Source organism: Lolium perenne, chromosome 7, assembly GCF_019359855.2.
Source record: "Lolium perenne isolate Kyuss_39 chromosome 7, Kyuss_2.0, whole genome shotgun sequence".
Lineage (NCBI taxonomy): Eukaryota > Viridiplantae > Streptophyta > Magnoliopsida > Poales > Poaceae > Lolium > Lolium perenne.
This window is the reverse complement of record NC_067250.2, coordinates 157,143,504-157,171,232: the sequence shown is the minus strand read 5'-3', so window position 1 is coordinate 157,171,232 and position 27,729 is coordinate 157,143,504.

The window sequence follows — 27,729 nt, the reverse complement described above, 5'->3', positions numbered from 1 at the left end:
CATTCACATAATGACATAACCTTGTTATTAATAACATCCAATGTTCATGATCATGAAACTATGATCATCTATTAATCAACAAGCTAGTTATATAAGAGGCTTACTAGGGACTCCTTGTTGTTTACATAACACACATGTATCAATGTTTCGGTTAATACAATTATAGCATGGTATATAAACATTTATCATAAACACAAAGATGTATAATAATCACTTTATTATTGCCTCTTGATCATATCTCCAACAGTCTCCCACTTGCACTAGAGTCAATAATCTAGTTTACTTTTGTAAAGATATAACACCTTGGCCTTCCGGTGTTTTATCATGTATTGCTCACGGGAGAGGTTTTAGTCAACGGATCTGACACGCTCAGAAACGTATGTATTTTGCAATTCATTTGCGTCTCAACGCATCACTCATTTTCCAAATGAGTCGGCATTATTCTTATACTAGTCATCGACCCGTGCTCCAGCACGGGCTAGTTGTCAGTATTGTATCGTAAGAAATATTAATTAAATAGTATATGAATGAAATTATTGATGAAACTAATTAAAATTCCATCCCATAAAATAGTAGTAGTAAAAAGGGAAGCAAAAAATTAGTGTAAACTATTAGGATTTTTGTGAATATTAAGTTTCTATAGGACGTTTTTTACGTGGATCAATGATTGAAGAGTTGTTATTGATTAATGTTGTTAAGTATTTAAAAAGCTACAAATGAGTCAACAAATACATTGTTAGGAAAAATACCTCAATAATCTTACTTTTATTGAAAACCAATTGAAACTTTGCATCTACAAAATGGAAGAATAAATATATGGCATGATAAATTACAAAGGAAAAATGTATAAACTTAGATATATGTAGACACTGCATTATACGCAATTGTCAGTCCATACACCATAGCATGAAGCGTTACATTTGAAAGAATCACAGGTTATATTAAAATTTGGACCGCGGCAGCAAATAATATGCAATTCAAGATGCATCAGACTACTATTGTAAAGACAGACACAAACATGCTAATCGCTCAATATAGAAAACCATCTTAGAAGGAATAAGTCAATATATCTAATTAGGAAACATATTATTAGTAAAACTGATAACTTATTTTGTAGTTTTGTTTTCACCGATCAGCTCGGCAAATCTCGGCCATGCAAACAAAATATGTACTCTGCCAATAAGAAAACAATAAGATTGCAAGATTTTTCTATTTTATGTGGACCACATAAAATATGTCCCGTGAATAGCATGTTAGAGCAACAATTTTTTTCTTGCACGGACTGAAAAAATATTTTTTTCTCGAAAACTTGTGTGTGAACATTGAATGTTTAGGTGTATATGAAAAAAATTTATTTCAGATTTTTTGAAATTTTAAAATATATTTTCGGACCCTGGATTCATATGCACCCATAAAGCGAATTAGATTTTAACTGCAAAGTAAATAATTATCACTCTAATCCTATGCTTGCTTTTGCACGTGCATTACCTCATATCATATCCTATAGACCCTGCCGCCTTCAATTTAGGTTTCCTTTGTCGTGAACCAATTCAAATTTTACATCTACGAAATGGAGGAATAAATATATGGCATGATAAATTACAAATGACAAATATATAAACTTAGATATCTGTAGACACTGCACTATGCACAATTGTCAGTCCATACTCCATAGCATGAAGCGCTACATTTGAGAGAATCACAGATAATATTGAAATTCGGACTTTACTCAAAATTCGTGACAAAAGGAACCGCATCAGCAAATAATATGCAATTCAAGATGCATCAGACTACTATTGTAAAGACAGACACAAACATGTTAATCGCTCAATATAGAAAACAATAGTAGAAGGAATAACTCAATATATCCAATTAGGAAACATATCATTAGTAAAACTGATAACTTATTTTGTAGTTTTGTTTTCACCGATCAGCTCGGCAAATCTTGATCATGCAAACAAAATATGTACTCTGACAATAAGAAAACGATAATATTGCAAGATTTTTCTATTTTATGTGGACCACATAAAATATGTCCCATGAATAGCATGTTAGAGCAACAATTTTTTCTTGCACGGATTAAAAAATATTTTTTCTCGAAAACTTGTGTGTGAACATTGATTGTTTAGGTGTGTATATGAAAATTTTTATTTCAGATTTTTTAAAATTTTAAAATATATTTTCAGACCCTGGATTCATATGCACCCAAAGCGAATTAGATTTTAACTGCAAAGTAAATTAATTATCACTCTAATCCTATGCTTGCTTTCGCACGTGCATTACCTCATAAAATATCCTGTAGACCCTGCCGTCTTCAATTTAGGTTTCCTTTGTCGTGATATGCAGAATGATGCTCTGATGAGATTTAACTAAGAGGAGAATACCTTTCTGCTTGTACGTTACCCTGCTGGGATACGATCAATGTGTGATCACTGATGTCCAGAGAAAATCTGATGCACTGAAAAGAGCTTTGTATACGCCGGTTAGACTAAACAATAATCAGCACTAACATAGTAGGGGGAAGCGATGCATCGTTTGTTTTACCTCAAATTTAAACCTGGAAAGAGCCATGCAGCAAATATCAATCACCGCCTGTCTGCCTGCATATCCGCACTGCAATTACATCGTCTAATATGCTGTTGAGGGTCCGCTGGTATAGCAATTAATGGATGCAAACATCTGCCACGCATCTTCGTATTTTCCCGGACAAAACCAACACGCGTACTGGACAGATCGGCAACTGAGGAGAGACTTCTCCGGCTTAATCCTGTGTAATCAAGCCACGAAGACTGCCCGGCCGGTTGTACTCGCCGCCGCCAGGCGAACAAAACAAAGCGATTGAGATCTGGCTTTTTTTCGATAGAGAGAGACGGGATAGAGAGAGACGGAAGGTTATAAGTCGCAGGTTTCATTAGCTTTCATCCTATGGCTGAAAATAAATCTTATGTTAATCTAATGCGTGAAATTGGTTAAACTACATGATTAACGTGGAGGCTCGTTGGGAGTCTACAATTAGTAAATATAAGATGTTCAGTTCTCTGGTGGAACCTTAATTCCGCGGTCTGAAATATGTCACTAATATTGTCATACACAATATAGCTTCAAAGTTCTGACACTATCTGATGAGATCTAAGATCCCGGGAGTGGTCCGATCTCGCGATTTGACCCCGAAGACCAAGGGGAGAGGTGGGAGAACGCGAGGAACACGAAGAACACGAAGAACGTCGATACTCACGCACACACACCAACCCGATACACCCGATGCTTACCCCCGTGGCTCGATGGACCACGCCAATAGAATCTCCGAGGAAGAGGCACGCGGCAGAATTCCCGGAGAGAGATTGGGGTTGGAGAAGAAGAGATTGATGAGGGAGAGAGAGTAGCTTGTACTAGAATCTCACTCAACAATATCCAAATCAACAACCAGGATGCCTTGATTACAGAGGGATGGTAACCCTAGGGAGACTAAGCTCAAAGGTAGGTTTGAGTTCAAAACAAGTCTAAGGGGTAAAGGAGGGGTCCAGGCTACTTATATAGGCATACATGGCCAGCAAGGGCGAACAGGTACGCGAATGGATAACTTAGACAGTTTGGTGGGTCATTCCCGTCAAACCCGGTTTGGGTCCGGTCTGACCGGGCCTATGACCGGGCGGTCCGGTCCTGGGTCCGGTCGACCGGGCGCCAACCGGGAATGTGCGAGGTTTCCGGTTTCCTTCCGGTACGATGGAGCTGCGCCCGGTTGGGCGCCCGGTTGACCGGGCCTGGGACCGGGTCGTCCGGTTGTGGGGCCGGTCTGACCGGGTCCTGGACCGGCCAGCTCTCTTCTCTTCCTTGGAGCGCTTCGAGCGACGTCGGGTTCGGCTTCGTGATCATCTCCATGTCCAGCTGCTCCTCTCCTTCCCTTGACCTTGGCGTGTCCTCCTCTCCGGGGTCTTGATGCGCCTTGTACCTAATGACACATAGCACATCGGCATGAGGTAGCATTCCATCCAAATGGGTACCAAGATCAAGGGTGGTGAGGAGCGAGTTCACCTCATCATGTAGAGCTTTAACTCGGGCTCGTGTCATTGGTCCACTTGGGGGACTTGTTGGTCTTGGTGTGGAGGTGTCCGAAGGCCACCCCACATCATCTCCCCCCCTTGGGGAAGAGTCGTCCTCGACTCTTGTTTCTCCTCAACGATGATGTAGGCCATGACGGTTCTCCCATATAGTAATGGATGGACAAAGTTGCGGTCGAAAAAGAACTTGGGGAAAAACAACTTGCAAATGGAAAGTTTGTGGATGCCAATTTGGTGATCGGCGAACAAGAGGCTCTCAATCAAATACGAAGCATCAAGTCGTTTCTCCAAGAGACGTTTTGCAAAAATGGGAACCAAAAGAGTGTCGTTGTATCCAAAATTTGGTGGGGCAAAAGTTTGTGCAAGTAAAGGTTTGCTTTGTAAAGTGTCAAAAATGTGATGTGTAGCATTGTCCCACACAAATGGAACAATCAAAAGGCAAGTAACGGCGGCAAAATTGTGGGCAAAATTGTTATGTGCAATGGCAAAGGGATGGAAAGTTCTAGCTTGGGAAAGTATGGTTGGCGTGAGCCAAGTATGGGTATCCTCAAGTGTCAAAGAATCCATGTCAAATGCCAAAGATGAAATGAGAAATCCAAAAAAAGCAACTTTATGAGTGACATGTGGCACAAGATGCATAAGGTGTCTCTCACATGTATGACATGGTCCTTGAGATTCTCGGAGTGTATGATGATAACACCAAGACATACAACGATCATTGTGCCAACAAGATGTTTCACGATATGTTGCAAAAGAAGCAAAAGAGGTGACGAGGCATTGGACCAAACCGGAAGCTCGACAAGACAAGCCGGAAACACACGAGGGCGAAGACGTTTGGGAACATACCCTTTGGCGTGAATCCCATGGGTTGGATCATGTATCTCGTCCGTGTTGGGGTATCTCTCAATTGCGCGTTTCGTGAGCTCATGCTCCGTAGCGGTGGAAGTTGTCATGCGGGTACCTATACACACAAAAGAGAAAACAAAAAGCGTGTGTGCATGGTAGAGGAACACATCATCCATCATGATGTTCCATGTCTTGTGCACATCACCATTAGTGTCAATCAAGATAGTATGAAATGCATGGCGATGGTGCATATGGTAAGAAGGTGCATTCATGGCATGTGGTAACTCATGATCATCAAAAAGTGAGAAGGCTATGGGGGCCATCTCGTGGACAATGAAATAAGCATTCTTGCATACCAAGCATATGAAAGAGCAAGTGTTCACAATCTTGGATGCAAGGATCACGGAAGAGTGTAAACATTGTGGGCAAAGCATGCGGAAGCTAATGTCATCCTTGTCATTATCATTGCAAGCAATACATTGGAAAGAGCAATTGGTCGACATATTGCAAGCAATCGTAGAAAAATTGAAACTCTCATAGCATGGCATGGTCATGGTATCACACGCAATCAATTCCACATGATCAACCATGTTATCAAGCAAAGCATCGCAAGGGAATATGAAAGTAGCATGTGATGTGGCAAATGTATCATCAAGATCATGCATGCACTCATAAGTCATCATGTCCACTAGTGGGATCATGGCATCATCAACACCTATGTTGTTACCTTTGTAGGCCGACTCATTTGAGGTAGGTGTTGTGGAAGTAGGAGGATCCATGTGGTCGACATGTCCATCTTGGAGCAAGCATGGTGAGATATCATCATCTTCATGCACCATGTACATCGTCTCCATGAGCGGAAACTCGTCCTCCGTGGAACCTAGTGCAACATAAGAAGACACAAACGAGGGAGAGGTTAATGTGTTAGCAAATGCGATGTCCTCCATGGACCTATCATCTACCTCTCTCAACTCACTTAGTGTATCACTCATGTCCTCCAAACGGAAGCACTCAAACTCACATATGGGGTGGGAGTCACTCAACTCACTATCACTCTCACTCAAGTGGGCTAGGTGGCTCTCATGCTCACATGGGATTGGTACCAACTCATTGATCAAGCATATAGGAGTAGGCTCGACTTTCTCATCTCCATGCGCCTCCTTGGTTGAAGGGAAATTCCCATGCTCAACCATCTCAACTCCATCGCCTCCCAAGTCGTCCTCCATCGGTGGCGCCGTAGTGTTGTGGAGAGCTAGGCTCGGATCCACATCATCCTTGCGATGGCCTTGGAGGTCTTCATCTTGAAGTGTGGGCGTCGTAGGCTTCTTGGTGGCTTGGGCTTGTAGCTCGTCGAAGTAGAGCATCTTGGCGCTTGGCTTTGTGCATTGACATGCCTCGTGACCCTTGGCCTTGCATACCTCACATAGGAGAATGGGACATTCCCGTGGGCGGTGGCCTTGTTGCTTGCACTTGTAGCATCGGAGTCCATAGGCATGTGATGAGCTAGGGGCCATTGTGGTGGTGGCGCAAGAGGTGGAAGTGGCCATATGAGGAAGGTATGCGCGATGTGCACTTGCCATCCTTGGAGTGGTGGACACCGAAAGATGGTGTTTGTCATCTTCGTGTCGGGGCTCTCGTCGTCGTGCTTCATCACCATGTCTTGATGAGTGTCATCGAAGATCCTTGGGGGATGTTGGTCGATGGCGATCATGAAGTGGCTTGTGGCGGCAAAGCTCATGTGGTGACGTATGTCGATGTCGACCATGAGGTGGTAGTGGTCGACGACTATCATGAGATGGTGTGAGTCGATGACGGTCCTTGCCATGCCTAGATGATGGCTCATGCGACTTGGCATGTTGCTTGCGGCGCCTTGTGGAGCTTGGAGAAGAGTGTCGATGACGATCATGTTGAGGACGCTCTTGATGCTCCATATGGTGTACTTGAAGTCGACGATCTTGTGCATAAGCACTCTCATGGTGGCGCCTTGTGGAGCTCGGCGAAGTGTGTCGATGACGCTCATGATGGGGACGCTCTTGATGATCCATATGATGGTGCCATCGTGGAGGTCCTCTATCTTCATATGTAGCTCCATTGGCCAAGTAGGTGTACGTGGGAGCATCGTCTTTGCTCATCGTGGAGCGTAGGTGAGGCTCCGCCATGGTGTCGATGTCGTACTCGTGGTGTTGCTCCACCATGTCGTCGATGTCGTACTCGTGGCATTGCTCCACCATGTCGTCCATGAGTGGTGAGCCATTGTCGATGTAGAGCTCGTCGATGTCGTCCTCAAGGTGGTGCTCCACCATGTCGTCCATGCTTGAGGAGCCATTGTCGATGTAGAGCTCCTCGATGTCGGTCATGTCGGTGATGCTCGCGGAGCCATAGTCGGAGTAGAGCTCCACATGTTCCTCCACATCCGCGGTGCTTGAAGAGGTATCCGCCTCGAAGTGCTATGTGTACTCCTCCGTGTCGTCTTCTTCGCTATCCATGTTAGCACGACAAGATCTATATTGTGGGTGTTAGTGGAAGGAGACTACCTCGCACTCTTACCAAGGTAAGATAGTATTGAGGCAATCAACCAAGCCAAAAGCAAGATCAAGTGTATCGGGACACACGCAAAACCACACGCAAAAGCTAGCAAATATGGTGTTAGGCGAGTGTTGTGGAAAGCCAAAAGACAAATCCAAGATCGAGTATGTTGTTAAAAGTGGGTAAAGTCCAAAAATCCAAATGTCAATGTGAAGATCACTATAAACACGGAAAAGTTGTGGAACACACACACGGGATAAGCGGGGTTAGTGCAACCAAAAGTGAGCGGAAAAGTGTATGTAAAGGTGCTCGGTGTCACACTAACACAAGGAGAGCCAAAGCTTTGGTTGCAAATAAAGAGACAACAAGATTCACACACGGCCTCTCTTCTCTTCTCTCGTTTGCTTAAAAGCTTATGACTCTTTTGTACACGGTGGCACTCACACTCTTTTGTATCCTTGGTGGCACTTGCACACTTTTGTATGTATGGATATATGGATGTATGGATGTATGGATGTATGGTGCTACTTGCACTCTTTTTTGTGTTTTTTTGGGGCTTTTGGACGCACTATGTTAGCGTTAGCCTCGCTTTTGCTATCTTGCCACACGAGTGTTTGCTTGGATGCTTTACTCAACACGACACACACACCTCACAATGCGGGGCCACGTGCAATGTCTCGCAACACTAAACAAGCAATGCTCGATGGGATAGATCGCAAAAGGAAGAGGGTTACAAGGGAAAACTGCAAGTTATACCTGCGATGATGGTGGTGGTGGTGGTGGTGGTGATCGCCGGAAATCGAGCTCGAAGGAGGGCGCGGAGCTGCGCCCGGTCTAGGGCCGGTTGGACCGGACTGAGGACCGGCGGATCCGGTTGCCGCCCGGTCGACCGGGTTCTGGGCCGGCTCGTCCGGTCTGTGGTCCGGTTGACCGGGTCTCAACCGGGTTCGTCGATTTCTCTCTCCTGTTCTTCCCCAAACCAAATCCGAAGAGCAAATCGACGGGAAAACGATGGAATTGGAGGCTCAAAGTTGGGGAAATAGTAGATCAAGCACAACAACACCAGATCCATGGACCAAAACCACTCAAAACGCAACCAAATCACAGATCGGTCAAGAGGCAATTTGGGGCTATTTTTGGGGATTTTTTTTGGAAAATTTTCTAGAAACGAAATCGGGTGGGTGGAGGGTCAAATCCGCGGTAACCAAGAGCTGCTGATACCATATGATGAGATCTAAGATCCCGGGAGTGGCCCGATCTCGCGATTTGACCCCGAAGACCAAGGGGAGAGGTGGGAGAACGCGAGGAACACGAAGAACACGAAGAACGTCGATACTCACGCACACACACCAACCCGATACACCCGATGCTTACCCCCGTGGCTCGATGGACCACGCCAATAGAATCTCCGAGGAAGAGGCACGCGGCAGAATTCCCGGAGAGAGATTAGGGTTGGAGAAGAAGAGATTGATGAGGGAGAGAGAGTAGCTTGTACTAGAATCTCACTCAACAATATCCAAATCAACAACCAGGATGCCTTGATTACAGAGGGATGGTAACCCTAGGGAGACTAAGCTCAAAGGTAGGTTTGAGTTCAAAACAAGTCTAAGGGGTAAAGGAGGGGTCCAGGCTACTTATATAGGTATACATGGCCAGCAAGGGCGAACAGGTACACGAATGGATAACTTAGGCAGTTTGGTGGGTCATTCCCGTCAAACCCGGTTTGGGTCCGGTCTAACCGGGCCTATGACCGGGCGGTCCGGTCCTGGGTCCGGTCGACCGGGCGCCAACCGGGAATCTGCGAGGTTTCCGGTTTCCTTCCGGTACAATGGAGCTGCGCCCGGTTGGGCGCCCGGTTGACCGGGCCTGGGATCGGGTCGTCCGGTTGTGGGGCCGGTCTGACCGGGTCCTGGACCGGCCAGCTCTCTTCTCTTCCTTGGAGCGCTTCGAGCGACGTCGGGTTTGGCTTCGTGATCATCTCCATGTCCAGCTGCTCCTCTCCTTCCCTTGACCTTGGCGTGTCCTCCTCTCCAGGGTCTTGATGCGCCTTGTACCTAATGACACATAGCACATCGGCATGAGGTAGCATTCCATCCAAATGGGTACCAAGATCAAGGGTGGTGAGGAGCGAGTTCACCTCATCATGTAGAGCTTTAACTCGGGCTCGTGTCATCGGTCCACTTGGGGGGACTTGTTGGTCTTGGTGTGGAGGTGTCCGAAGGCCACCCCACATCACTATCGGAACTACACCAAGTTCTCCAAGAACTCTTCGAATTAAACATCCTCAGTCATTGTCAAAACAATGACATACTATGCCTTGGTTTGTAGAATCCGTCACAATGTTTAGAACTCTTCTAAATCTTGCATTGTGCTACCTTTTAAACAACACTTAGCCTAATTGAGATTTTGAATTTCATTTTTATATGTGACAAAACAAATATCGGTGCAACACCTTACAGCGATTTGTTTGTCATTACCCCATATAAAACTATATATGTATCCTTGGTTCTTCTAAAGCACACAGGGATATTCTTACTGTTTGTCCAATGATCATCACATGAATCATTCTGGTATATGCTTCTAACGTTTTAGAGCATAGGACATCTGATTTTGTACATATTATTCGTGATCTAAAATCACTCATGTGTTTTTACTCATCGAGTGTCAAATACACTCAAGTCTTGTTAAACCTTCGCATGAAAAGAACACCTTCTTAATATTTCTATATTGAACTACTTCAATATCCATTCTATATACTTTGACTTAAACTTATTGTGTGTTTCAATCTATCTTCATAGATCTTGATACTAAATATGTTTCAGTCCATATCCTTTCATTAAAATTAATTCTCAATGAAACCTTTTTAATCAAGTGTATAATTACATCATTTATAACCAACTATATGTCATCTACATAAAGTATTATAAATATGTCTCAGCGCTCCCACTTAATTTCTTGCAAATGCAAGCATCTTCATCGTTTCTAATGAAATAAAAAACTCTTTGATTATTTCATCCGGTGAAGATTCCAACTCCGCGATACTTACTTCATCCAACTGAAGTTTGTATACCTATATAGTATTCCATGGACTAGCAAAACTCTTGGTTGTATATTGTATACACCTTTAATACATACTTCTGATAAGTAATGTATTTTGCCATCCTACTAGCATAATCCACATAGACTATAAGCATTGCTACAGAAGATCTAATCTTACCGTAGTCAACTCTTTGAACTTTGTCGTAAACAACTTTTCGACAAGTCGAGCTTCTTCAAGGATATTCCATCCAAGTCCATCAATTTTATAGATCCATTTACTTTCAAAAAAGTATTCATCTATCATGGATTTCATGGCACATGTCCATTTTAACGGAGTCAGGGCCCATCATAACTTCTTTGTTTGTAGTTGGTTTATCATTGTTCAAAATCAATCCTTTGTCCACAAATCATTTATTTGATCACAAAGTAAACCATATCTACAAGGTTCAATAAGTACTTCGATCTCCATGGCTAAAACACTTTGTAGTCATGGAAGCCATGATCGTTGTGGCCGCTTCCGGAACCAATTTCCGATGCTGCGCTACTCTGATCATTATGCTCAGGTTCATAAACCTTATCAAGTTCTATTGTCCTCCCACTCAAATAATTCGCTAGAAAATAATTTCTTGGAAATAAGCAAGTAACATTAACAAACACTTTTGTCTTTTACTTCATAGTGGAAAGAATTCCCTATCAATTCTTTGGGATAACCAACAAAGGCAATCATCCGTTTTTGGTTGTAAACTCTTAGACCAAAATTTGAAGAAAGGGCTATTAGGGTTTATACCCATGCCATAACTTGTATGGTGTCATTTCAACGGATCATGATGATGCTCTATTTAGTGTAAAAGCGGTAGTCACTAAACCATAATCCACAAAAATATAATGGCATCATTTTATTTTTATCTCATCATTAACCCAACAAGGTTTGGATACATTTCTCGGATACTATATCATCATTATGATACTTCAAGAAATGTGAGTTGTAGAACAATTTCATAACTCTCTTAGATGTTCGCTAAAACTCGTAATTCAAATATTTCCACCATGATCCAATCATAGATATTTGACTTTTCTATTACGATGATTTCCACTTCATGCTGAAATTTATTTGAATCTATTCAAATGTTTCAAACTTCTTTATCGAATATATCCACATATATATACTCAATTCATTGTTGGAAGTTTTCATGAAGTAGAAGAATCTCCCGCACACAACTATGCCTAGTGAACCACATATATCATCATGTACGTTTTCACTAACTTAGTTGCCCGTTCAACTCTTGGCCTATGAACGGTATTTTAGTCATTCTCTTTAGAAAAGATTTGCAAACGCCAAACGATTCAAAAATCAAATGACTCCAAAAATCCATTTGCATGGAGTTCCTTCATGCGTTCCTTTCTAACATGACCTAAATGGCGGTTCCACAAATAAGTGGAATTCAAATCATTTGCCTTATGGCATTTTAGCGTCAGTATTATGTGTGTGTGTTTCACCATTAAGATTTATAATAACTTATCCATCGTACGTGGAGTAATGTCATAATTTGAACAACTCATTGTTTTCATTTGACCAGAGCAAAATAACAATTATTAAGTTCTTTATTATGAATTCTAAGGGCTATGTAGAATGCCAACGACAAACATAATAACACTTTATTATATTCCAGACGTGCATTATTACCATATTCCTTATCAGTCACTTAGGCCATCGTATTCTTGTATTGTGTTGTATTGTATGACATTTCATACCAACCAATCTGGTACAAATACCCAAGAATTTCATTATGTGACCAAACAAGGAATACATCCATAATATGTATATCATCTATATACACCTGAGCTAGACTTTCTAGTCTTTTCTTTCTTTCTGCCAAAATATCTTTTGTAGTTTCTCTTTTAGCTTTCCTCATTCTCAGAAAATACTTCACCTTCAATAACTTCTAGGTTTATTGGTCAAATACCAATAACGTTGAGGTTCTTACTTTGAAGTTGATCATCATATGACAAGTGTTCCGGATTTCACTATTAGTAACCTTTTAATATGATGAACAATTTCACTCATAATTTTTATCCATCATGATGACTTTTCGAGACCATATCTGTACATGCTAGGCTCGTAAAGTTTAACCTCAGTATTCGCATGTGCAAATCTGACTTGCACCCGTTGCATGCACTCGTAGAATCTATAACACCCGATCATCACGAGATGCTTCGAAACGACGAGTCTTAGCAATGGTGCATACTAAGGACGATCACTTCATAGATATGCGAATATCTTTAGTATCCAACTTAGTTGGAGAATTGGGACGCCGGGCGTCTTCAACCTTCGTACATTCCCATAAAACTTATGAGTTTATGTAGTCTCACTATATTATATTCTATCATCTTGCAATAAGGTCTTAGATATCACATATATCTCATACCTTGCTTATTTTTGAAAACTAAATTTTCAGCTCCTTACTTTTTCAAACAGATTTGAACTTCAAGTTTCATGGAGACAAGATAACTTTAGGTACTAATTGAAACCACAACTCTTTGAATCAACAATGTGAGGTTTACTAAAAGTTCACAATAGGACTTAATCATTTCTTGATTCTTTAACAATACGGTACCAGTCCGTAAAGTTTCTTGTCAGACTTTAACAGTATTTCTATCTCAATTACAAGACTAGCGCATGGTAGAAAAACGGATGCCAGTACTACAAAATTAATTCAAAATACTACTCAGACTATGTTTATGATAATTAGTTCATGTTTTAATCTAATTACTAATGAACTCCCACTTAATACAACATCCCTCATAGTTGTTAAGTGGTACACGATCCAAATCCACTACACCAAAACCGATCATCACGTGAGATGATGTAGCTTCAATGGTGAACATCAACATGTTGATCATATCATCCATATGACTCGTGTTCAACCTTTCGGTTTCCGTTGTCCCGAGGCCATGTCTGTACATGCTAGGCTCGTCAAGCAAACCCAAGTATTCCGCGTGTGCAACATGGCTTACACCCGTTGTATGTAATCGTTGAGTCTATCACATCCGATCATCACGAGATGCTTCGAAACGACGAACTATATCAACGGTGCATACGAGGGGAGAACACTTTATTATCTTGATATTAATGTGAGGGATCATCTTATAATGCTACTGTCTCGTTCTAAGCAAAATAAGATGCATAAAGGATTAACATCACATGCAATTCATATGTGATATGATATGGCCCTTTAGTCTTTGCGCCTTCGATCTTCATCTCCAAAGCACGGACATGATCTCCATCATCAACGGGCATGATCTCCATCATCGTCGGCGTAGCGTCAAGGTCCATGGCGCCGTCTTCATGGTTGTTCACCTCATGTAGCAACTATTACAACTACTTTGAAATACTACTCAACATGAAATTTAAATACAACCATAAGGCTCCTGCCGGTTGCCACAATACAATAATGATCATCTCATACATATTCATCATCACATCATGGCCATATCACATCACCAAACCCTGCAAAAACAAGTTAGACGTCTCTAATTTGGTTTGCATATTTTACGTGGTTTAGGGTTTTCGAGTAAGATCCAATCTACCTACGAACATGAACCACAACGGTGATACTAGTGTTGTCAATAGAAAGAGTAAATTGAATCTTCACTATGGTGGGAGAGACAGACACCCGCAAAGCCACTTACGCAATACAAGTTGCATGTCGAACGTGGAGCAAGTCTCATGAACGCGGTCATGTAAAGTTAGCCCGAGCCGCTTCATCCCACCATGCCACAAAGATGCAAAGTACTTGAACTAAAGACAACAAATAATCAACGCCCACAAAACAATTGTGTTCTACTCGTGCAATCATCTATGCATAGACACGGCTCTGATACCACTGTAGGGATTCGTAGCATAGAAAACAAAAAAATTCCTACCGCGAGAACGCAATCCAAGCCAAGATGCAATCTAGAAGACGGGAGCAACGAGGGTATGAATGAGACTAACCCTTGAAGATTTCCAAAGCCTACAAGAGGAGGCTCTCGTTGCTGTGGTAGACGATCACTTGCCGCTTTCAAAAGCGCGTAGAAGATCTTGACGGTGCCACAATCGGGCAGCACCTCCGTACTCGGTCACACGTTCGGTGTTGATAAAGACGACGTCCTTCTCCCCGTTCTAGCGGGCAGCCGAAGTAGTAGATCCTCCTCGGAATCCCGGCAGCACGACGGCGTGGTGGCGGTGGTGGTGGAGATCTCCGACAGAGCTTCGCCTAAGCTATGTGGGAGAGAGAGGGAGGAGGGAACCGCTAGGGTTTCTGGGAGAGGGGGCTCTTGGGGGGTGCGGCCATGGTGGTCTTGGTGTGGCCGGCCAGCCCCTCCCCTCCCCTCTTTATATAGGTGGAATCCCCAAGGATTAGGTCAAAAGTCTCCGAATAAGACCCCAACATAAAACCTTCCATATGACCAAACCTAGGGGGAGTGGGACTCCCCCCTTTCCTTTGGTGGGGTGGCCGGCCACCATGGGGAGGAGTCCACTTGGGACTCCTCCTCCCTTAGGCTGGCCGGCCAAGGTGGGTGGAGTCCCTCTGGGACTCCACCTTCCATGCTGATTTCTTCCGGACTCTTCTAGAACCTTCTAGAACCTTCCAGAAAAAAATACCGGATCATTTTCAAACCTAGAAAATGACTTCCTATATATGAATCTTATTCTCCGGACCATTCCGGACCTCCTCGTGATGTCCTGGATCTCATCGGAGACTCCGAACAAAACTTTGAACTCCATTCCATATTCCATATCTACTTAAACGACATCAAACCTTAAGTGTGTCACCCTACGGTTCGCGAACTATGTAGACATGGTTGAGACCTCTCTCCGATCAATAACCAATAGCGGGATCTGGAGATCCATAATGGCTCCCACATATTCAATGATGACTTAGTGATCGAATGAACCATTCACATATGATACCGATTCCCTTTGTCACATGATATTTTACTTGTCCGAGGTTTGATCATCGGTATCTCTATACCTTGTTCAACCTCGTCTCCTGACAAGTACTCTTTACTTGTACCGTGGTATGTGGTCTCTTATGAACCAATCATATGCTTGCAAGCTAATTAGACGACATTCCACCAAGAGGGCCCAGAGTATATCTATCCGTCATCGGGATGGACAAATCCCACTGTTGATCCATATGCCTCAACTCATACTTTCCGGATACTTAATCCCATCTTTATAACCACCCATTTACGCAGTGGCGTTTGATGTAATCAAAGTACCCTTCCGGTATAAGTGATTTACATGATCTCATGATCGAAGGACTAGGTAACTATGTATCGAAAGCTTATAGCAAATGAACTTAATGACGTGATCTTATGCTACGCTTAATTGGGTGTGTCCATTACATCATTCACATAATGACATAACCTTGTTATTAATAACATCCAATGTTCATGATCATGAAACTATGATCATCTATTAATCAACAAGCTAGTTATATAAGAGGCTTACTAGGGACTCCTTGTTGTTTACATAACACACATGTATCAATGTTTCGGTTAATACAATTATAGCATGGTATGTAAACATTTATCATAAACACAAAGATATATAATAACCACTTTATTATTGCCTCTTGGGCATATCTCCAACACCTCTGTACTCACTTTCTTTCGACACCCTTGCTAGACTATGACACCGAAGAGGAGGCATGCACCGGAGCACTAGAAGGGGACTATGAGTTGTTCTATGAGGAGCCAGACCTTTCAGGAGGAGTTGAAGGCGTGGACTATGGGATAGTCTACGGAGCAGATGACACGGAGTCGGAGGAGTAGAGTCTTATCTTAGACATCTCGGAGCCGAGCAATGTAGTGACTTACTTAAATAAGTTGCTGAGCTCGTCATGTCTACTTTTAGTTTGAAGTTGTAATCACAATTAAGTAAGATCTTAGGGTGTTCTCATCGGACCTGTAAGAATTCCAACTTGTTAAGAACCATGTTTATAATATATGTGGAGTGTTATGACCTGCAATGTTTCTGTTGTACCACTATGAGGGATGGTCCATGTTTGTTGCAATAGATGTCGTTTTCTTGGGATCTTTCGGGTGGATCTGCACTTCCTTGGAATCTTTAGTAGTGTCAAAGGTGGGCTCCTTGAGCGGCCTCCCTACGTGTGGCAACACATGATAATCAGTTGTTAACCTTGACGCCATATACTCTGATTGCATCCTGAAAGTCTCTGACAGTCGATGAAAATCCTTGTCGCACTTATCTGCTAGCGCGAAACTGCCTTTTATTGTGATTGGGCCCTTGGGTCCAGGGAGTCTCCACAACAAGTATGTGTAATGTGGTACCGCCATAAACCTAGCATAGGCGGGTCGCCCCAACAAAGCATGATACTGCGACGCGAAATCCACGACTTCAAACTCCAACCTCTCTCTTCTGTAATTTTCTCGGGTTCCAAACTGAACGTCGAGATTGATCTTTCCCAATGGGTAGCTCGGTTTCTCCGGTGTGATACCATGGAAACACGTATCAGTTGGTAATAAGTTTGCCAGGGATATGTTCAACTTCCTCAATGTATTTGCGTACATGAGGTTTAAGCTGCTTCCGCCATCAATGAACACTGGTGAAACGTCGAAGCCTGCGATCACCGCTGGTAAGATCAAAGCAGACTGTCCTGGCCGTGGAACTTGTTGCGGGTGGTCAGCTATAGTGAAGCCGATGTCTTGCCCTGACCAGTTCAGGTACTCGATTGTTGGTGGAGGCATCTTCTCTGCCATAAAAACTTGTCGCGAGATTACTTTCTGAGCTCTATTGGATGGCTTGCCTTTCTGAATCATAGAGACCGCACCACTGGTGTCGATATAAGGACCTGGTTGTGATGTTGCTGCCAACTGCAACTGATGCAGATTTTCGTCCGTGATTGCGGGTGGAGGTGGGAAGTGAATCTCACTCCTTGGCCCCTGGGGGTTTCTGTTTACTGCCTGCGTGCTGGTATGCCCTGCATATCTATGTAGTGCTAGAAAAGTTCGGTAGTCCTTCTGCAGATGCCCTGACTGCCTCTTTCCATTGTTGTCGAGGAAAAAATGCATTTGGCATGGTCCGTTTAAGAGATCCTCGGGTGATACATACAACCTCTGAAACCTTGGTCCATTATTTTGCCTGTTGGGACGGGAGCCGTCCTTGTAATCGTTTCGCTGCTCGCCACTCTTTTGATAATCATCTCGATTGTTTCCCCCGCTGTTTCCTCGGCAACCAGCCGATATCTAGTCGGGAGCGTCATAGTCTGAGAACTTTCGAGAGAATCGTCGCCTATTTTGAAAGTTTCGGTTGCGCTCATCCTCAGGCGACCTGTGCCATTTATTATGAACAACATCTTCTTCATCTACTCAGCAGTTCGCTATTTCCATGAGTGCTGCTATTGTTTTTGGGTTGGTTCTCCCTAGATCCTCGACGAAGTCCCTCCTTCGGATTCCAGCAACAAATGCATCTATTGCTCTTCCGTCAGATATGTTTTCTGCCGAGTTTTTGATGATGTTCCACCTCTGTATATACATCCTCATTGATTCATCATGCTTTTGTCTGCAGGCCCTTAGCTGATCCAATGACGCGGGTATCTTGCTCGTGGACAAGAAATTCTTCACGAATATGTCCTCGAAATTTTCCCAGTTGTCGATGGAACTAGGAGGCAGCTTTTTTATCCACGACCAAGCTACTCCACTCAAGTGTACCTGCATACTTTGCATGGCCGTTGCTCTGGTTCCGCACATCAGTTTCACCGTCTCCAGGTAGTCGACTAACCAATCCTAAGGATCTTGCAGGCCATCGAACTTTTTGTAATTATCGGGTAGCTTAAACCCGGATGGAACCCGAGTTTTACGAACTCGTCGCGTGAAGCACGGGAGCCCACACAGATCTTCCTCGTCAACCTCTGGTGAGTGCCTACGTTCCCTTCTTTCTTTTCGCGCTCTGTCGACTCTTGCTTGTGTCGTTGTATCTCTTGCCCCACTTGTTCTTGGGGGGTCCTGCACTGCTGCTGTAGGTCGAGGACTGTTTTGCCTTCCAGAACCTTCGGGAGGCGTGCTTGTGCCAGCGAATGTTGTTCCCATGACTCTGCACCCTGCCATGGCCATGTTATACAATGCTTCTCTTGGATCTCCGGGAGGTGGTCTAGACGCTAAGATGAAAGCTTGTGTCGCAAAATATCCAGCTTCTGGTGTCTTTGGGATAATGTTCCCTCTTGTATCTATCGACATAAAGGACATGTCGAGGTTTTGGACTAGGTTCTCCCTCTCGGCCTCAGGTATATTCTGCAACCGAGACCTTGCCCTAATTCGAGCTGCTCTGTGACTATCTCCTCCCGAAGTGCCTGATTGTCGACTCAAGTCAGCTCTTCGCCTGTTGATGTCTACGCACGCTTCTATTCCTGTAGACAGTGTTGGGCCTCCAAGAGCAGAGGTTTGTAGAACAGCAGCAAGTTTCCCTTAAGTGAATCACCCAAGGTTTATCAAACTCAGGGAGGTAGAGGTCAAAGATATCCCTCTCAAGCAACCCTGCAATTACGATACAAGAAGTCGCTTGTGTCCCCAACACACCTAATACACTTGTCAGATGTATAGGTGCACTAGTTCAGCGAAGAGATAGTGAAATACAAGTAATATGGATGAGTATAAGTAGTAATTGCAATCTGAAATAAAGATCGCAGCAAGCAAACATGTAGCAGAACCTGTTGGGAACGGTGTTTCAATGCTTAGAAAACAGGCCTAGGGATCATACTTTCACTAGTGGACACTCTCAACAATAATCACATAACTGAATAAATAAATGCTACAATTAAACACTCTCTTGTTGGATAACAAACACCATTCATTGTGTAGGGCTACAAAAGCACACCTCAAGCCGGAGTAAGCAAGCTCCACAACTTCCGAAGTTCATATTAAAGTAACCTCTAGAGTGCGTAATAGACCATTGCAATTTAGACCGAGTACTAACATAGCATACACACTGTCAACAATAACTATGAAAGGGGGAATAGATCACAACAATACTATCATAGTAGTAGTTAACTTCATAATCTACAAGAGATTACAATCATAACATACGCCAAGTACTACATGATGCACACACTGTCAACATTACATCATGGAGGAGGAATAGACTACTTTAATAACATCACTAGAGTAGCACATGGATTAATAGTGATACAAAGCTCATGATCACATAAAGATCACACCATGGGAGAGAGAGATTAACCACATAGCTACCGGTAGAGCCCTTAGCCTCGGGGGAGAACTACTCCCTCCTCATCATAGGAGACAGCACCGGCGATGAAGATGTCGGTGGTGTCGATGGAGATGACTCCGGGGGCAATTCCCCATCCCGGCGGCGTGCCGGAACAGAGACTTCTGTCCCCCGAAACGGAGTTTCGCGATGGCGGCGGCGTCCCTGGAGTCTTTTTGGAGTTTCGTCAATTCGTATAGGGTTTTCACATCACGAGAGATTATATAGGCGAAGAGGCGGAGTCGGAGGAGCCAGGTGGCTCCCTCCCCATAGGTCGGCGCGGCCAGGGGGCCACCTGCGCCGCCATATGGTGTGGGTCCCCTGCTGCCCTTCCTCGTCTCCCCTTCGGACTTCTGGAACCTTCCGTGAAATATAAGATCGTGGGCTTTTGTTTCGTCCAATTCCGAGAATATTGCCCGAACAGCCTTTCTGGAACCAAAAACAGCAGAAAACAGGAACTGGCACCTCGACATCTTGTTAATAGGTTAGTTCCGGAAAATGCATAAAATCATTATAAAGTGTGAGCAAAACATGCAGGTATTGTCATAAAACTAGCATGGAACATCAGAAATTATAGATACGTTGGAGATGTATCAAGCATCCCCAAGCTTAGTTCCTACTCGCCCTCGAGTAGGTAAACGATAACAAGGATAATTTCTGAAGTGACATGCTACTTACATAATCTTGATCATACTATTGTAAAGCATATGAAATGAATGAACTGATTCAAAGCAATGGTAAAGACAATGACTAAACAACTGAATCATATAGCAAAGACTTTTCATGAATAGTACTTTCAAGACAAGCGTCAATAAGTCTTGCATAAGAGTTAACTCATAAAGCAATAAATTCTTAATATAAGGTTTTGAAGCAACACAAAGGAAGATATAAGTTTCAGCAAATGCTTTCAACTTCAACATGTATATCTCATGGATAATTGTCAACACAAAGTAATATGATGAGTGCAAATAAGCAAGTATGTAGGAATCAATGCACACAGTTGACACAAGTGTTTGCTTCTAAGATAGAAAGAAGTAGGTAAGCTGACTCAACATAAAGTAAAAGAAAGGTCCTTCGCAGAGGGAAGCAGGGATTACTTTTTTGTGCTAGAGCTTTTATTTTGAAAACATAGAAACAATTTTGTCAACGGTAGTAATAATTCATATGTGTTATGCATAAAACATCCTATAAGTTGTAAGCCTCATGCATAGAATACCAATAGTGCTCGCACCTTGTCCTAATTAGCTTGGATTTCCATGGATTATCATTGCATTACATATGTTTCAACCAAGTGTCACAAAGGGGTACCTCTATACCGCTTGTACAAAGGTCCAAGGAGATAGATCGCATTTGATTTCTCGTTTTTGATAGATCTCAACTAAGGACATCCATACCAGGACAACATAGAAAACAGATAATGGACTCCTCTTTAATGCATAAGCATTCAACAACAGATAATATTCTCATAAGAGATTGAGGATTAATGTCCAAACTGAAACTTCCACCATGATACATGGCTTTAGTTAGCGGCCCAAAGTTCTTCTCTAACAATATGCATACTCAAACCATTTGATCATGATAAATCACCCTTACTTCAGACAAGACGAACATGCATAGCAACTCACATGATATTCAACAAAGGTGTGATAATTGATGGCGTCCCCAGAAACATGGTTACCGCTCAACAAGCAACTTATAAGAAATAAGATACATAAGCTACATATTCTTTACCACAATAGTTTTTAAGGCTATTTTCCCATGAGCTATATATTGCAAAGACAAGGAATGAAATTTTAAAGGTAGCACTCAAGCAATTTACTTTGGAATGGCAGATAAATACCACATAGTAGGTAGGTATGGTGGACACAATTAGCATAGGTTTTGGCTCAAGGTTTTGGATGAACGAGAAGAATCCCTCTCAGTACAAGGCTTTGGCTAGCAAGGTTGTTTGAAGCAAACACAAGTATGAACCGGTACAACAAAACTTACATAAGAACATATTGCAAGCATTATAAGACTCTACACTGTCTTCCTTGTTGCTCAAACACTTTTACCAGAAAATATCTAGACTTAAGAGAGACCAATCATGCAAACCAAATTTCAACAAGCTCTACAGTAATTCTCCGCTAATAGGTTTAAACTACATGATGCAAGAGCTTAAACATGATCTGCTTGAGAGCTCAAAACAATTGCCAAGTATCAAATTATTCAAGACAATATACCAAATACCACATGAAGCATTTTCTGTTTCCAACCAAATAGCAATAAATGCAGCAGCTTTTAACTTTCGCCATGAACATTAAAAGTAAAACAAAGAACACAAGTGTTCAAATGAAAAAACGGAGCGTGTCTCTCTCCCACACAAGCATGATAGGATCCGAATTTATTCAAACACAAACAAAAATAAAAGCACACAGACGCTCCAAGTAAAGCACATAAGATGTGACGGAATAAAAATATAGTTTCACTAGAGGTGACCTGATAAGTTGTTGATGAAGAAGGGGATGCCTTGGGCATCCCCAAGCTTAGATGCTTGAGTCTTCTTGAAATATTCAGGGATGAACCATGGGGGCATCCCCAAGCTTAGACTTTTCACTCTTCTTGATCATATTGTATCATCCTCCTCTCTTGATCCTTGAAAACTTCCTCCACACCAAACTCAAAACAAACTCATTAGAGGGTTAGTGCATAATCAAAAATTCACATGTTCAGAGGTGACACAATCATTCTTAACACTTCTGGACATTGCTCAAAGCTACTGAAAGTTAATGGAACAAAGAAATCCATTCAACATAGCAAAAGAGGCAATGTGAAATAAAAGACAGAATCTGTGAAAACAGAACAGTCCGTAAAGACGAATTTTTTAGAGGCACTTAACATGCTCAGATGAAAAAGCTCAAATTGAATGAAAGTTGCGTACATAACTGAGGATCACTCATGAATTTTCGCTGATTTTTCTGAGTTACCTACAGAGAGAACTACTCAAATTCGTGACAGCAAGAAATCTGTTTCTGCGCAGTAATCCAAATCTAGTATCAACCTTCTATCAAAGACTTTACTTGGCACAACAATGCAATAAAATAAAGATAATGAGAGGTTGCTACAGTAGTAACAACTTCCAAGACACAACAAAACAGTAGAAAAAATAAAACATGGGTTATCTCCCAAGAAGTGCTTTCTTTATAGCCATTAAGATGGGCTCAGTAATTTTAATGATGCTCTCGCAAGAAATAAGAGTTGAAGCAAAAGAAAGCATCAAAAGCAAATAAGAAACACTTTTAAGTCTAACCCACTTCCTATGCATAGGAAGCTTGTACACAAATAAATTCATGTAGAATAAAGTGACAAGCATAGGAAGATAAAACACGAGTAACTTCAAGATTCTCAACATAAAGAGGGGAAACTTAATATTATTAAGATGCATATAACCATGTTTTCCTCTCTCATAATAATTTCCAGTAGCATCATGAACAAACTCAACAATATAACTATCACATAAAGCATTCTTATCACGAGTCTCATGCATAAAATAATGGGATTTCTATTTTCGTGCCCCCGGTTCCTTAGTTGTGCTCAGTTTTCCCCAGCTCCTTAGTTTTTCCTCAGTTTTTCCCAAGACCTTGTCTGAAACCATCACAGGTGCTGTAACGGCCGGTTGCCCGACGGTTGATCGTTATCTTCTGACTAGTAGGGCCACGTAGAGCCCGCAAAGACACGTCAGACCATCCATCTTTGTTTGACCGTAAGCATCGCTGTATCCCTGACCAAAACGCGCACGAGTGGGGCTTCGGTATATCGAATGACAAGTGGGCCATGACGCTGATACAAGGGGCAATACACGGGTAGGAATAGATTTTTAAACGGAGCTCTACAGCGATGGCACGGAGGAGGTGGCCTGCGGGGTGCCGAGATGAGATCGACGTCCACAAAGAACTGCATAGGGCGAGACCAGACGCATTAGATAGATATGAACTAGACGCGTTTAACCATGCAAAGAAGAGAAGAAATGGTCGACGACATCGATGACTACCTCAAAACTTTGACTGACCGTGTCCGACACGAACGCGAGCAATGTAGAGAAAACTAGTGTCTCTCCTTTCTGGCGTGTATAGATGGGTGCTAGAAGAGTGTGGTGGCGAAGGGAAAGACCTCGCGGTGGTCTGTGGCGTCCAGCATAGCGGGGCGGCGTGGCCGTGCCCACATCGGTGTGGATGCATGTTCGGCATTGGCATCAGCATGTACGTTCGGCATTAGCCTCGGCGGTATCTCTGGTGTGTCAGTGATCGAATGAGGGGACGGGATTGAGGGTGCATCCCGACGGTGACCTAGCAGTGGCGGCGAGCATAGCCGTTCTGACCATGCCGATATCGGCATCGGCAAAGTTTGGAGGCTGTGGTTCTCGAATCAAGGAGGGATTTGTTTCTTGTATGCCAAAAGTGATTTGAAACAAGTTTCGTGTTGAAGGTTAGGTAACGAAAGTTTGTAACTAAGCCCAAAATTATACTAGCGCCATGGTGAGGTTCTTTTTGATAGAGCTATACGGTTGGGCAAACTTTTTTGACACTTTTTAGATAGGGTTCCTTGTTGTTACACGTATGGCATCATGTATGGCAAATTTGGGGTCATTTGGAGATGTTCGAAAAAATCACTTTGCGTAAACGCATGCCGTTTCGTCTAACTGAAGCCAGCTTTTCTAACAAGGTGATTTATTCTACCTTCTCTAAATGAACTCAAATTTCATACAGCTGATCTTCTATACATAGATAGATATATTGTTTCGTTTTTATATTTTTCGAACTTTTTATTTCCCTTTATAATAACCAATTGATTTTCAGGTCAAAACCTCGAAAAACAACATCATGTATGGCATCATTTTCGCCATAAACTTCAAATTTTGTGAAACTTTCCCTTTTAGATATTCCTTGTTGTTATAGATATGGCATAATGTATGCCAAATTTGGTTAGGTCTCACTGAAACCAACTTTTGTAACAAGTTAGGTTTTTTCGACCTTCTCAAAAGGGATTTTTTTCTACCTTCTCTAAATGACCTCAAAAATCATACAGACGATCTTCTATACAAAGATAGGTCGATTGTTTCATTTTTACATTTTTTTGAACTTTTATTTCCCTTTATAATACCCATTTGTTTTCAGGTCAAAACCTCGAAAGTTAACATAACTAGATGGTGAACCCTTCCAAACTTCAAATACAGAGATAGATAGATTGGTTCGTTTATCATTTTTTGCGTGAAAATTAATGGCTACAACAAATCGGTGATGGTTTATCATTTTTTTCGTGAAAATTAATGGCTACAACAAATCGGTGATGGTTTATCATTTTTTGCGTGAAAATTAATGGCTACAACAAATCGGTGATGGTTTATCATTTTTTGCGTGAAAAGTAATGCCTAAAAGAGTTTATAATTTTTAGCGCGTGAAAATGAATACAAAAAACCGCCCTTTAGCATACTTAGAGAGTGGAAGGTAACCGCCGACAGAGAGAGAGGGGTTATCCTGCCCGTTAGATCATACGATCAACGGTCAGCGGGCACGATCCGCGTGACATGGGCTAGACCAATCAGGGCAATGTTGCACGTGTGAGAGAATTTGTGGAGGGAGAGGGCAAAACTGAGTAGTATCAAGAAACCAAGGGCACCTATGTAATAAACAGACTAAGGGATTCAAATATGAGATTTAAAAAATGGAAAATGCGTGTTTTGTACAATAAAACCCATCTTGGCCTATCTCAAACTATTTGCAATACAAATATACATGAGTGTGAGAATTGTGGCCTCATTTAGACAAAGTATGTTTTGTGGAAAGCTGTTTTGGGAAGGGCTTATTGTGGAAAACCATGCACCTTCATAGCTACTAGGTGATTTGAGAAGGCCTTTGAGAAGTGGCAATTTGTGGTAAAACTTGATTTATCTATGACTTATCTATGTTTAGAGAACTGGAAATTTGTGGTAAAGACTCCATGAGTATGTGCCACTATTTTTCGGAATTTTTTGCACATTAAATGACTCATTTAACTAGTTAATCCCATTTGTTGATTGTCTGTTGACCAGCTACTTGAGGGTAAAACTGAGCATATTGCACTAGCCAGTATTAGCACTCAAGGGGAAAACTGAGCACACACAAAATGCTAGTATAATACTCGAGGTTATACCTGAGTATATCTAAATTTCCAGGGTTAGACTCGAGGACGCGTGTTGCGGTGCAGAAATGGAAGACGTGCAGTGGACGCGTGTCGCATTGCAGAAGTCCAAGACGTGCATACGTGCAGCGGTGGACGCGTAGGACGCGGGTCGCATTAACCACCCCTTGCCTTTATAGACGCCTCCTCCCACTATCTCTGTCACTCTCACTCGCCTACGCAACGCCGCCTCTCTCACGTCCCATCATCTTCTCCAAAGCAAAAAACCCTCTCCCTCTCCCTCTCCTCTGCCGACGAGATGGACAAGGAGAATGCCAATCCCATCGTCCACGGCGCCGTCGGCTCCAAGCGCGACGCCTCCCTCTTCGCCGTCGTCCCCTCAACAGACGTCGCCGCCGTCCCCTCAACGGACGTCGCCGCCGCCTCCGCCGGTGCATCGGAGGCTGCTGCCGCCGGTGGCGGTCAGATCCCGCCGGGATATGACCCCTACGAGCCGGTGCCGTACGTCCCGCCCCCGAACCCCTACGACACCTCCATGGAGGACCCATGGAACGAGGTAACTACGGTTTGCTTCCTTTTTTGTTCCCCATTCCTTTTTGAACCCTATTTGTGCTGGTGTAGATGGATCTGTGGATGGATGAGTATTAGGCTAATATTTGCGCCGATTTTATTCCATTTTGCTTTGATCCCTCCTTGATTTCGTTTAAGATTTGGGGTTCGGTCGTTCGGTTAATTTATGCAAGTAATAATGGGATCTCAATCAGTTAATTTATGCAAGTAATCATAGGATCTCAATCAGTTATTTTATGCACGAATCAAAAGATATCAACCATTTAATTTTGCAAATAATCTGGAATGTGTTCAAGTTCAGATCTGGAATCTGTTTCTTTGCCTATGATGAATCGGTGGGCACAGATTTTTACAGGGAGGGTTCAGCGAACCATTTCTGTGTACAAATCTGTTGTGCATGAGCTTTGGTTCGCTTACACCGTCCATGTAGACATATAATCGTGTCCACTCTAACTGAGGCTGCCTCTGTTTTTCCTAACTTTGTTATCATGCACGTTAGTCATCGTTGCAACTCATTCACTAATAGTTCCCGTTTGATATGGATCAGCTGTCTGGCAGCGACGTCGGCAGCGACGACGAGCACCATGACATCAAGACTCGCTAGGTGCTGCGGAGGCTGCAGGTCGGCAAGTACGTCTCCTACTTCGCCATCGACAAGGGTGTCTACAGGTGCCCCTTCTGCACTAGGAGGCTCGGCGGCACTGACTTCAACTGCCTCCTCACGCACGCCGAGAACATCGGCAACACCAACCCCAAGGTCGGCGCGTCGGTGAACCCCCACTCCTTCCGCGCCAAGCACTTGGCGCTCGGCATGCACTCCGCAGCATCCAGCGGGTGGAGATCTCCGACGGGCACATGCCTCCGCTCAAGCCCAAGGCTCCCAAGGGGAGCAACAAGTGGAGTGATGTCTACGGGTGCTTCTATTCTTGTAGACAGTGTTGGGCCTCCAAGAGCAGAGGTTTGTAGAACAGCAGCAAGTTTCCCTTAAGTGGATCACCCAAGGTTTATCGAACTCAGGGAGGAAGAGGTCAAAGATATCCCTCTCATGCAACCCTGCAACCACAAAGCAAGAAGTCTCTTGTGTCCCCAACACACCTAATAGGTGCACTAGTTCGGCGAAGAGATAGTGAAATACAGGTGGTATGAATAAGTATGAGCAGTAGTAACGGCGCCAGAAAAGTGCTTTGCTGTCCAGGACTGGCGTGTGGTTGATGGTGGTAATATTGCAGACAGTACAGATGCAGTAAACGAACATGTAGCAGAACA